Source organism: Felis catus, chromosome E1 (assembly GCF_018350175.1).
Source record: "Felis catus isolate Fca126 chromosome E1, F.catus_Fca126_mat1.0, whole genome shotgun sequence".
Lineage (NCBI taxonomy): Eukaryota > Metazoa > Chordata > Mammalia > Carnivora > Felidae > Felis > Felis catus.
Window position 1 is genome coordinate 56,711,790 of NC_058381.1, and position 11,136 is coordinate 56,722,925.

Sequence of the window (11,136 nt, forward strand, 5' to 3'; positions counted from 1 at the left end):
AGGGGGCGCCTGGGTGGCGCAGTCGGTTAAGCGTCCGACTTCAGCCAGGTCACGATCTCGCGGTCCGTGAGTTCGAGCCCCGCGTCGGGCTCTGGGCTGATGGCTCAGAGCCTGGAGCCTGCTTCCGATTCTGTGTCTCCCTCTCTCTCTGCCCCTCCCCCGTTCATGCTCTGTCTCTCTCTGTCCCAAAAATAAATAAACGTTGAAAAAAAAAATTAAAAAAAAAAAAAAACCCAACAGGAAGGGTAAAGGCAGCTGGCCATTTGGGGTCCTTTCCCTTTGACGCAGTTTTGGGGTGATGGTGGAGTTGGAAGCTGATGGCCAAGAAAGAACTCTTGAAGACCTCTTTGGTGCAAAAAGGTGGTTTTATTAAAGCACGGGGACAGGACCCGTGGGCAGGAAGGGCTGCACTGTAAGTGTAGGGGGGGACCGTTTTTATGGAATCGGGGGAGACAAAGTCAAGAGGGAGTTTCCAGAGACTTTCACATGGAGGCCTAGCTACTGTCAAGCTTAGGTTGTTTTTCCCCTCTAACAAAGCATTAATGTTAAGACAGTCGGGAGTTCCTGGACTTTAGGCTATTGATGGGCTTGCCTTTTTCTGACAAACTGGTGGAGACTCTTATCAATTTAACCGTTTGTGGGTTTTTTGGTTTGTTTGGTCCTTTCCTGTTTTGGGGTAGCCTGGGGAGTCCAGGGAATATCACACATGTCCTAGGTGGGGGGGTCGGTGCTGTTAGCCTGTACTCTGCCCTCAGAGCTCCCTTATCACCCTGATCTAAGGGCTGTACTGTGTTATCTCCCCTCTTGTTGACGTGGTTTGAAGTGGGGTTCATGAGCAAACCGTCAAGAAAGAATTCTTGGGGCGGGGGCCGCCTGGGTGGCTTAGTCGGTTGGGCGTCCAACTTCTGCTCAGGTCATGGTCCCACCATTTGTGAGTTTGCGCCCCACGTCGGGCTCTGTGCTGACGGCTCGGAGCCTGGAGCCTGTTTCAGATTCTGTGTCTTCCTCTCTCTCTCTGCCCTTCCCCTGGTCACACTCTGTCTCTCTCAAAAATAAATAAATGTTAAAAAAGACATTAAAGGGGCGCCTGGGTGGCTCAGTCGGTTCAGCGTCCGACTTCGGCTCAGGTCACGATCTCGCGGTCCGTGAGTTTGAGCCCCGTGTCAGGCTCTGTGCTGCCAGCTCAGAGCCTGGAGCCTGTTTCAGATTCTGTGTCTCCCCCTCTCTCTGACCCTCCCCTGTTCATGCTCTGTCTCTCTCTGTCTCAAAAATAAATAAACGTTAAAAAAATAAAAAAAAAAAGACATTAAAAAATTTTTTTTTGAAAAAAGGAAGAATTATTGAGACATTTTTGGTGCAAAAAGGTGATTTTATTTAGGCACGGGAACAGGACTCCTGGGGTTGAAAGAGCTGTACTGGGGTTGTGGGGATCAATTGATTAGATACTTTGGAGTTGGGAGAGGCAAAGATTGGGGAAGATTTACAGGATCCTGGAGGCCTGGCTATTGTCAGGCTAAGGGATCCCCCCCCCCCCCCGCCCCCAGCAAGGTATTAACATTAGGACAATTGGGAGTTCTTGGAGAAGGGTTAGCCTTTGCCTGTCTCAAGTACTTGTCAATGGGCTGCAGGTTATAGGGAAATTTAATTTCACCTACATTTCTTTTTGCCTTTGTTCTCACATCATTGTGACAACTCCAGGAGAGGCACCATTATGATTTTGGGGCTCTAACTCACGACCCTGAGATTGAGATTAAGAGTCACGTGTTCTATGGACTGAGCCAGCCAGCCGCCCCTGGTATAACTTCATTTACCTACGTTTAAAGAGAACATGCATGTGTTTGCTGGTAGGTGCGTTTGTGGAGTGACCTTGCGTGGGAGGGTAGTGGAGGGGAGGGGGACAGAGACCGGCTTTTCATTTTATACCATGAGCGCGTATTACTTTTCATCGCTTACAGAAAATACAGTCTAAGCTTTTTCTAAAATGAGCCTCAAGGCATCGGGAGGGTCTTGATAGGTAGGGATCAGGAAAGGAGTTCCTGGTGGAAAGAACTAGAAAAAGGACACAGGAGGGAGGAAACCCCGGTTATAGGAGGGGAATTTCTGGCCCCTGTTTTGGCTGCATCCCAGGACACGAGGGAAGAATGATGGGCAACGAGTGTGGGGAGGCAGGCGGTGTCCGCTGAAGGCTCTGATGGGTCAGGATAGGTGTTTTTATTCCATTCTGCAAACAGCGGGGAGTTTTTAAACTGGAAAATTGGCGTCTAATAGTTTACTCTTTGTAAATTACTTTTGTAGATATGATAGCATTTTTAATCTTGACAGAAATCCCGTAGGGTAGGCAAGACAAGCCTTGTAGATGATGAGGGACCATAAGGCGAGCTGAAGGCCATGCACCAGCTAGCAATACCCCCCCCCCCCCAGGTGGGATATGTGTGATATTCCTCAGGCACTCGGGCTGCCCAGGAACAAAGGAAAGGAAAGAAAATGGTTACCTGATAGAGATCACACTCCTGCAGGACACGAGTCTGTACTAGTTTACAAATGTCTTAGTCAATTACCAGAAAAAGGCAATCTCATCAATAGCCTGCTCTCCAGAAACCTATAGACTCAGTTTCCTGGAGCCCCCACATCACCCTCCCCTCCATAGTGATGCGGGGAACAAAGGCCAGAAGGAAATGGCAGGTAAAATTCAATTTCCTTTTAACCTGCAGCCCACTGGTAAATACTTGAGGCGAATACAAAGTATAACATTTCTACGGGAACCCCCTAATGTCAGTGCCTTATTGACTTTATCTCCCCCCAACTCCATAGTGTATAAATGGTCACCCCTCACACTCATAAGGCAGCTCATCCCGCCCAAGGGTCCTACCCCCGTGCCTTAATGAAATCACCTTTTTGCACCGAAGACATCTCAAAAATTCTTTCCTGGCCCTTGGCTCTGAACCCCCATCTCTCCAAAACCCCATCACTTAACGACATTCAGATCAGGAAGGTGAGACAGTGTGACCCTCAGAAGAAAAGGGCAAAGTGACCCTGAAGTCATGAGTTAGCAAAGCCAAAAAGGTTCTGATAACATACCTTGGAAGGATGTCCTTGTATTTGTCCAGGGGCGTAAAATATTAGGGGCTCTCTTTGTTAGCTGAGATTAAAGGAAACCTAGAATACATAATGAGGTTCTATTGAATGAAGAGATGCTTTCTTGTCAAGGTTCAGAGAGGTTTAGGGCTGTGCCCAAGGCCGCACAGCTGGTGGAGTATAGAGCTGGGTACTGTCCCCAAGGCCCATGCTCTTTCCAGCCATCGTGGACCATACCCCTATGTCAGAAGGGTCGTTCTGGCTGTGTTTAGGACACGCAGGTTTGGCAAAGGTAGCAAGGCTCGTGAAGAGGCTACTGCAATGGTCCAGGTCAAAGGTATAGGGAAAGGGGGCCAGGGGACCTGAGTGGAGAAGAGGGATGAGAAAACATCCCCTCTGTCCAGAATTTGGCTAGCCCAGGACCCCAGTTGTCCTCTCCATTTATGCTGGGGGATGTACCCCCACTCCCACCCCACCCCCACCCCCTCTAGGGGGCAAAGTCAAGAAAGAGTCAGCTCAGGTGGGGTGTCGGGCCCTGGCACCTGGTATTGATGGTGCAGAGTCGCCACCTAGTGGTGACCGGGGGTGCTGCGCCAAGGAGCCCCACCTGGTCCAGGAAACCCAGGGAAGCCATGATTCATCCTTGCTCCCTCTACCTGCTTTCTCATCAGAAAACCTGGCAGCCGCACCTAAATTCTCCAGGCATTAAGGCCACAGGCTAAGATGTCAAAGCCTCTATAACTCCTCTCTGCCGTCCTGCCCTCCTTTGAGAACGTCCTGCCCAGGAAGGGGCACCAGTGACCCTCTCTCTCTCTGGGTGTTCCTGACCTACAAGACCCCAGGTACCCTAAGAGCTGCCTGCCACCCACGTGAAACGCTGGGGCGTCCAGTGTCCAGAGGCGGATGTGGTTAGACTCCTGGGCCCCAGAGATGCTTTCCAGCTCTGCCTCTTTCTGGTGCCGTCTCCTCCCCCACGGTGACCTTGAAATCTCTACCTCCCTCCCAGCAGCCTGCTCCCTGCACGTGCTGTCTTCAACCCTTTATCAGCCCTCCTCTGGGGCATCCTAATCTCAGCCAAAGCTTGGTCATTCTGACTGGCCTTTGGGAATGGACTTGGAATGTTATTGCAGAATCCACATTACCTCCCACATCCTGGCTGGGCTCACCCTGCAGACCCCAGATCACTGCCGTATCTTTCTTCCCTCACCTTGGAGGCTGCAGTCACCCAGGGAGGGTGGTAGGGGTGGGCCGGGGGCGGGGGGGACGCTGGCTTTGGTGGCAAATACTCCAGTCTACCCAACTCACCACTCACTAGCTGTTTGATGTGTTACATTAGGCAGTTTAGCTAACCTTGAGGTGCTAAGGCCTCCCTAGGAAGACACACTACCCTAGAGACTCCACCTAGAAGCCATAAGCAAAAAGATCGACAGATCTGATAACACAAAAGCTGTAGACTTTTGTGCCATAAAAGATGCCCTCGACAAGGTTAAAAGCCAAGCAAATGGGAGAAAGTACTTCCGGTGAATGTAACTGATAAAGGATCAATATCTAGAAGCTAAAAAAGAGGGCCCACAAATCAATTTTAAAATTACAAGATAAGAGAGGCACCTGGCCAGCCTGGCTGTCTGTCTGGGGAGCATGTGACTCTTGACCTTGGGGTTGTGAGTTTCAGCCCCACGTTAGGAGTAGAGATTACTTAAAAATAATTTTTTTTTTCCAGAGAGAATGAGAGAAAGAGAGCGAGCACGCACACAAGCAGGAAGGGGGAGGCGAAAGGGCAGAGGGAGAGAGAGAGAGAATCCCAAGGAGGCTCCCATTTGGGGAGAGCGAGGCAGGGCTTGATCCCATGGCCCTGGGATCATGATCTGAGCCAAAATCAAGAGTCGGATGCCCAACCGACTGAGCCACCCAGGCACCTGTTAAAAATAAAACCTTAAGGGGCACCTGGGTGGCTCAGTGGGTTAAGTGTCCGACTTCGGCTCAGGTCATGATCTCATGGTCTGTGGGTTCGAGCCCCGCATCAGGCTCTGTGCTGACAGCTCAGAGCCTGGAGCCTGCTTGGGATTCTATGTCTCCCCCTCTCTCTGCCCCTCCCCTGCTCATGCTCTGTCTCTCTCTCTCAAAAATAAACATCAAAAAAAATAAAATAAAATTATAAAAAGTAAATAAAATCTTAAAAAAAAAATAAGAGGAAAATTGGATAAAAGATATGAACAGATAATTCAAAGAAGAATATGTAAAAACAGCCAGTGAATATACCCGATGCCCAAGCCCACTAGTAACTGGGGGGAAATGCCAATTAAAACTACAAAGACCCGTAGCATCCGGATCTCAGTACCTAAATGGAAGGCACCACTGAAGGAACCAGGGCTCCCTGGAAAAATGGCTGGCTCCGGGTCTGGGGCAGGGAAAGTGCATGGGGAGCTCGAGACATCTTATTCGTGGCAGAAAGCAAGGAAGCTTTCAGAGATTAATGGCATCATGTCAAAAGGACATACTAACCCGCTGGAAGGGACTCCCACTGGCCAAACTGACACAATCTGAGCATCAAAAAGAAAAATGAGTATAGGTGATGGAAATACACTAGAATCACAAAAAGTCAGTGTTCTTGAGAAATGTAAACAGGAGAAATCCAGAGAAGCTCTTAGGACCCCCCGGAGAGGCATTTATTAAACCAATACCTCACTCTGAAAGCTGATGGGGGGCAGGGGGCATCTGGCTGGCTCAGTCGGGGAAGAGCATGTGACTCTTGACCATGGGGTTATGAGTTCGAGCCCCATGTTGGATGTAGAGCTTACTTTAAAAAAAAAAGGTCAGGGGCGCCTGGGTGGCTCAGTCGGTTGAGCGTCTGACTTCCACTCAGGTCATGATCTCGCGGTCCGTGAGTTCAAGCCCCGCGTCGGGCTCAGTGCTGACAGCTCAGAGCCTGGAGCCTGTTTCAGATTCTGTGTCTCTCTCTCTCTCTCTCTCTCTCTGACCTTCCCCCCGTTCATGCTCTGTCTCTCTCTGTCTCAAAAATAAATAAACGTTAAAAAAATTTTTTTTTCTAAAAAAAGGTCAGTAAAGGGAAAATCTCAAGCATCTCTCCTGCCTTTTCAGCAGGAATTGTGTTTTAAAGTAACCAAATAGCCCTACTTTGGAGGAAGGAAAGATCCACTTTTCAGAAGAATGCCAGGGGTATTCCTTAGTTATGGCTGCACTAACGAGTTACCCGCTTAAAACTACACACACTATTCTCTCACAGTTTCTGTGGCCCAGGAATCCAGGGTATCTTGAGAGACTATAATTGAAGTGTTAGCTGGGCCTGTGGACAGCTCAACGCCTGGCTAAGGGAGGATCCATTTCCAAGTTCATTGGCAATGGCTGTTGTCCAGAGAGGCAGGGCCAGCTTCATGGGCATGTGACCTGGACAGCAGCACAGGGCCCTGTGCTCAGAAGGGCTCTGTGCTAGATTTAATGCCCTGTAGTCTGTCGCTACTTTTGTCTTTGAACTTGTGTCTTGTAAGTGAACCAATGGGACGATGTGCTGTGTACGTGAGCAGAGGAGACATGCCATATATGTGTCCCCCATCGTTCCTTGTAGCCTCATTTACATAAATTATTCAAGATGCCCCATGAGCACCAGGCACGGTGCAAATGCTTTCTGTATATGGGTGAATTCATTCCATCCTCCAACAGCCCATTATACAGATGAGTAACTGAGACACCATAAATGCAAGTCGCCTGCTCAAGGCTTTGCGGCTGGCAAGTGGGGGCTGTTCTCGGGCAGCTTATACTCTATAGAGTCCCTGGAGAGAGACTGTTCTATTTTACTTTAAATTCACAGACTTGATTTCAGCTCGGGTCATGATCCCATGGTCGTGGGATGGAACCCCCCATCGGGCCCTGCATTGGGCTCTGTGCTGAGCATGGAATCTGCTTAAGATTGTCTCTCTCTCTCTCTCTCTCTCTCTCTCTTTCTCTCTCTCTCTCCCCCTCTCCTTCTCCCCCACTTTCATGCACACAAGGGCATGCTTTCTCTCTAAAATAAAATTTAGGGGCGCCTGGGTGGCTCAGTCCAATGAGCTTCCGACTTCGGCTCAAGTCATGATCTCACGGTTCATGGGTTCGAGCCCCACATCAGGCTCTGTGCTGACAGCTCAGAGACTGGAGCCTGCTTCGGATTCTGGGTCTCCCTCTCTCTGGCCCCCCCCCGCCCCCCCCCCCCACACTCTGTCTCTCTGTCTCTCTCAGAAATAAATAAAGACATTTAAAAATTTTTTTAATAAAATTTCAAAAATTCATAGGTATTTCTAGACTCTTTTACAATGAGAATATATAAATGTATATTTATGTAACTGAAAAAGAAAAATAGTTAGAGAAGGAGGAAGAAAAAAAGAAAAGAAATCCTTGTTCTGCATTCTTCCTCCTCCTGGGGCCTGGTCCTTGCCTTCCCGGAACCCTCGCTGTGGCCCGGTGCCCAGACCCTCTCTGTCCTCAGGGGGGCTAGTAGTCACGTCTAGGGCTTTCAGTTCCCTGGGGCCCCCTGAAGTAACTCTCAGGGGAGACTCTGAGCTCAGCAGAAAAGGGAAGAGTTCAAGAGCCCGTGGACTGCAGCGGTCACCTGGCCCTTCGTCTGGGGCTGCCATCACTGGGGCTTAGCACAGGAGAGATTTGCCCACGGTCGCACAGTAAGGCAGGGCAAATCTGGACCGGTGCGTATCTCCTGACGCCCGTCTGAAATGGTGCTACCCACACTCTGTCCTGAGAAACACGAAAGCTGTTCTGAAAAGCTTTGGTCCCTCAGGCTCCCAAAGTCTTTACCAGAGTCTGGGTCCCACCACTCCTCCCGAGCTGGGAACAGGGGGACTCCTACCATCGGCCCAGATCTCAGTTCGGGAAAGAGAAACTGAGAACCTCAGGTCTGTGAACGCTCACTGTCACTTCTCTCCCTGAAGCTCTGTGGGGCCTTTTCGCTTTTCCCCAAAGTCTCAGACCCCGGCTCCTTTATCGACTTCCATAACCTCCCCCATTATTAGCTGGTGCTTCTATAGGGCCTTCTAGACCCCAGAGGGCTGTCCAGGACCTGGAGGCCTTTGGAAGGTCTGCGCTGGGGCCAAAAAGATTCGAGAAAGCATTGCCCAGCTGCTAGGTGGAGACGGACTATGAAAGCAGCAGAGTGGTGAGCAGGCCAGGCCACGGGTTCAGGCCAGGATTCCAGGCGGGGGGGGGGGGGGGGGGGGGGGCGGCTTCTTGCTCTGTCCCGTGTGCTTCACTCTGCTTCTCTCTGCTGAGTTGTTGAGGGGCTCGGACTTTGGGGTCAGCCTGGAGTTCCTGCTCTGTGACTGTGGGCAAGCTGTTAACTGAACCCAGTCCTTGGGCCTTAAAATAGGGTCATGAGGAGTATCTCTGAGGCCGTCGCAGGAGAACAGATGAGGCCCGTCTATAGGCGCTCCCTCCTACCCCCAAGACTGTTGTCCTCGCTGGTCTGAAATTATTTCGGGGTTCACACATTCCCAGGCGCCCCTAGTCTGCTTTTTTTTTAACAGAGCATTTAACTTTTACCGCTTGGTTCAAACTATGGGAGGATATTTTCATATATAGGTGGAGGGCTCACATTTTTCCTTTTTGCCTCAGATTATGTCCGTTTAAAGCGAGGGAGGAAGGCGGGCCCACAGAGAAAGGGAAGTAGGAAAGGGAAGGTCGCCGGCCCACAGTGCTCGGCCTCTGGTGAAGGTCTCGCCCATCGGCCAGCAGGGGGCGCTGTGGGGCCGCGTGGCCAGGACGGCTTGGCGGTGAAGGAGCCGGAGCCTGGGCACCCCCGTTCCTGACACCCCATCACTCACAGCCCGAGAGCGCCAGGGGGAGCTGGCCCAGTTGCTTAGCTCTTCAGCGACAAGGCTATCCCTGAGTGTAGAGCACAAAAGCCCAGACATTGCTCCCCTACCCTGGGGAGAGCCCAGCGGGGACACCTGGGCTCTGCCCAGTTGGCGGTAAGTTGGACTTGTGCCTCCCCCACCCCACTCCCCACTTCCCACCCCTGTCCAGCAGCATCTCTAGCCCAGGTCTGGGGGGAGTCGCTCACTGCCTGCGCCCCCTCTCTAGGTGGTGGGGAGCCGAGATAAACTTTCTCAAGGGCCACATTCCAGAATGATTCCAGTTTTGCTGGGTTCGGAGGCCCCTTCACTAAGTGAAGTGAAGGAAGGGGTGTCTTTCCTCCCAGAGGCTCTCCCCCGCCCCGCCCGCAGATGCCCCTTTTCCTCTCGCAGCCCTGCAGCCCCCAACCCTGGCTCTGGCTCAGCCTGAGCTCCTCAGGGTCCTTCAGGCCACCTCGCTGTCCTTTGTCCTGCTTCCTGAGAGTTTCCTCCTTCATTCACTGCCTTCCTCTTTCCATCTCCACCCCTCCTCTCTCAAGACCCATCTTGGCCAGTCGGCCCTCTCGCCTCCTTCCATTTGCTGCTTCCGATGGATGGCCCGACAGTCAGGTCACCCTGCCCTGAGCAGCTCAGCTCTTACGTCCCCAGTGCCCCAGAGAGAGAGGGAGAGAGAGAGAGAGAGAACATGAGCAGGGGAAGGGCAGAGAGGGAGAGAGAGGGGATCCCAAGCCGGCTCCGCACTGTCAGCGCAGAGCCCGACGTGGGGCTCGAACTCACGAACCATGAGATCATGACCTGAGCCGAAATCAAGAGTCAGACGCTCAACCGACGGAGCCACCCAGGCTCCCCTCACTCCTATCTTAAGTTAGAGGTGACCATGCAGCCCAGAAAGGCGAAACGGCTTGCCCAAAGTCACACAGCATTAGGAAACAGGCTGGCCCCGGGAGTCCAGCGCTCCATCCCGGGGACACAGCCTCCCTGGAAAGGCCTTGCCCCATTGACGTCCTCTCCACCCCGCGCTTACGTCTCATGCACACAGCTCACACTCTTGGCCCCGTGTACGGGTCTTGCTTTCTATGAGTGGAATTCATTTAGTCTCTGGATTTCTACTGAGCACTTCTGCTGTCCCAGGCCCAAGAGATTGAAGGCATAGCCTGCATTCAAGGAGTTCATGGTCTGGGAGATAAAACTTTTCCTGTCAGCTGAATCTTCCCAGGCAGCCAGGAGTCCTCCCAAGGGGCGGAGGCTGCTTCCTGCTTCTGCTGCAGCCCACCCAGGGGTGGTGACCTCCCCACCCCTCCTTGGGGAGCTGATGCTCTGGCTGTTGCTTCCATTGTGTGTGGGGGCTGGGCAGGCCAGCCTGAGGCTGTGGGATACAGGATACAAAGCTTGGGGAGGGGTGGGTGTGGAGAGCGCAGGGAAAGGGCTAGGGGTGTCAGGTTGGTACTAACAGACTTCCTTTCTCAAACTCCGGAGGGTTGGCCTTCCGCAGGGAACTGGAGAACACTTTGCTCTCCCCGTGTGGGATGCTGGGTGCTCGGGTCTGACAAGTGGGGGCCCCGATCCTTGGCTCTCTCACTGGCCCGTGAGACCGGCAGGGGCCCTTCTTCCTGAAAGTCTCTCCCTATTCCTCCCTCACTCATTCTATCCTCCTTAGGGAGGAGAGTTCCAGAACCAAAGATTAAAAGCCCCTTGACGTTTGAAAACAAGCACGGGGGCACCTGGGTGGCCCCGTCAGTTGAGCATCCGACTTCGGCTCAGGTCATGACACCGCGGCTCGTGGGTTTGAGCCCCGCGTCAGGCTCCGTGCTGACAGCTCGGAGCCTGGAGCCTGCTTCGGATTCCGTCTCCCTGTCTCTCTGCCCCTCCCCCGCTCACACTCTGTCTCTCAAAAATAGACAAATGTTACAAAAAAATTACAACAAGCACAAACACCCTTGCTGGCTCCCCCACCACCCCCACCCCCGACACAAGCCCCAAAGCCCAGCTCCCAGTCTCCAGCTCTGTGCTCCTGATGAAACAGGCCGGGGCGTCCACTCCCGTGGTGAGCCCCAACTCAGAGGAGCCCCGGCCAGCCTAGGCTGAGGTACAGGAGAGCGGGCCCTTGGGTGGCTCCCAAGAAAAGCCCTGAGCCCTGAACTGAGGAGGGGAGGCAGAGGCCAGGGACAGCTGGCAGGAAAAAACAGAATGAGCAGCACAGACGCGG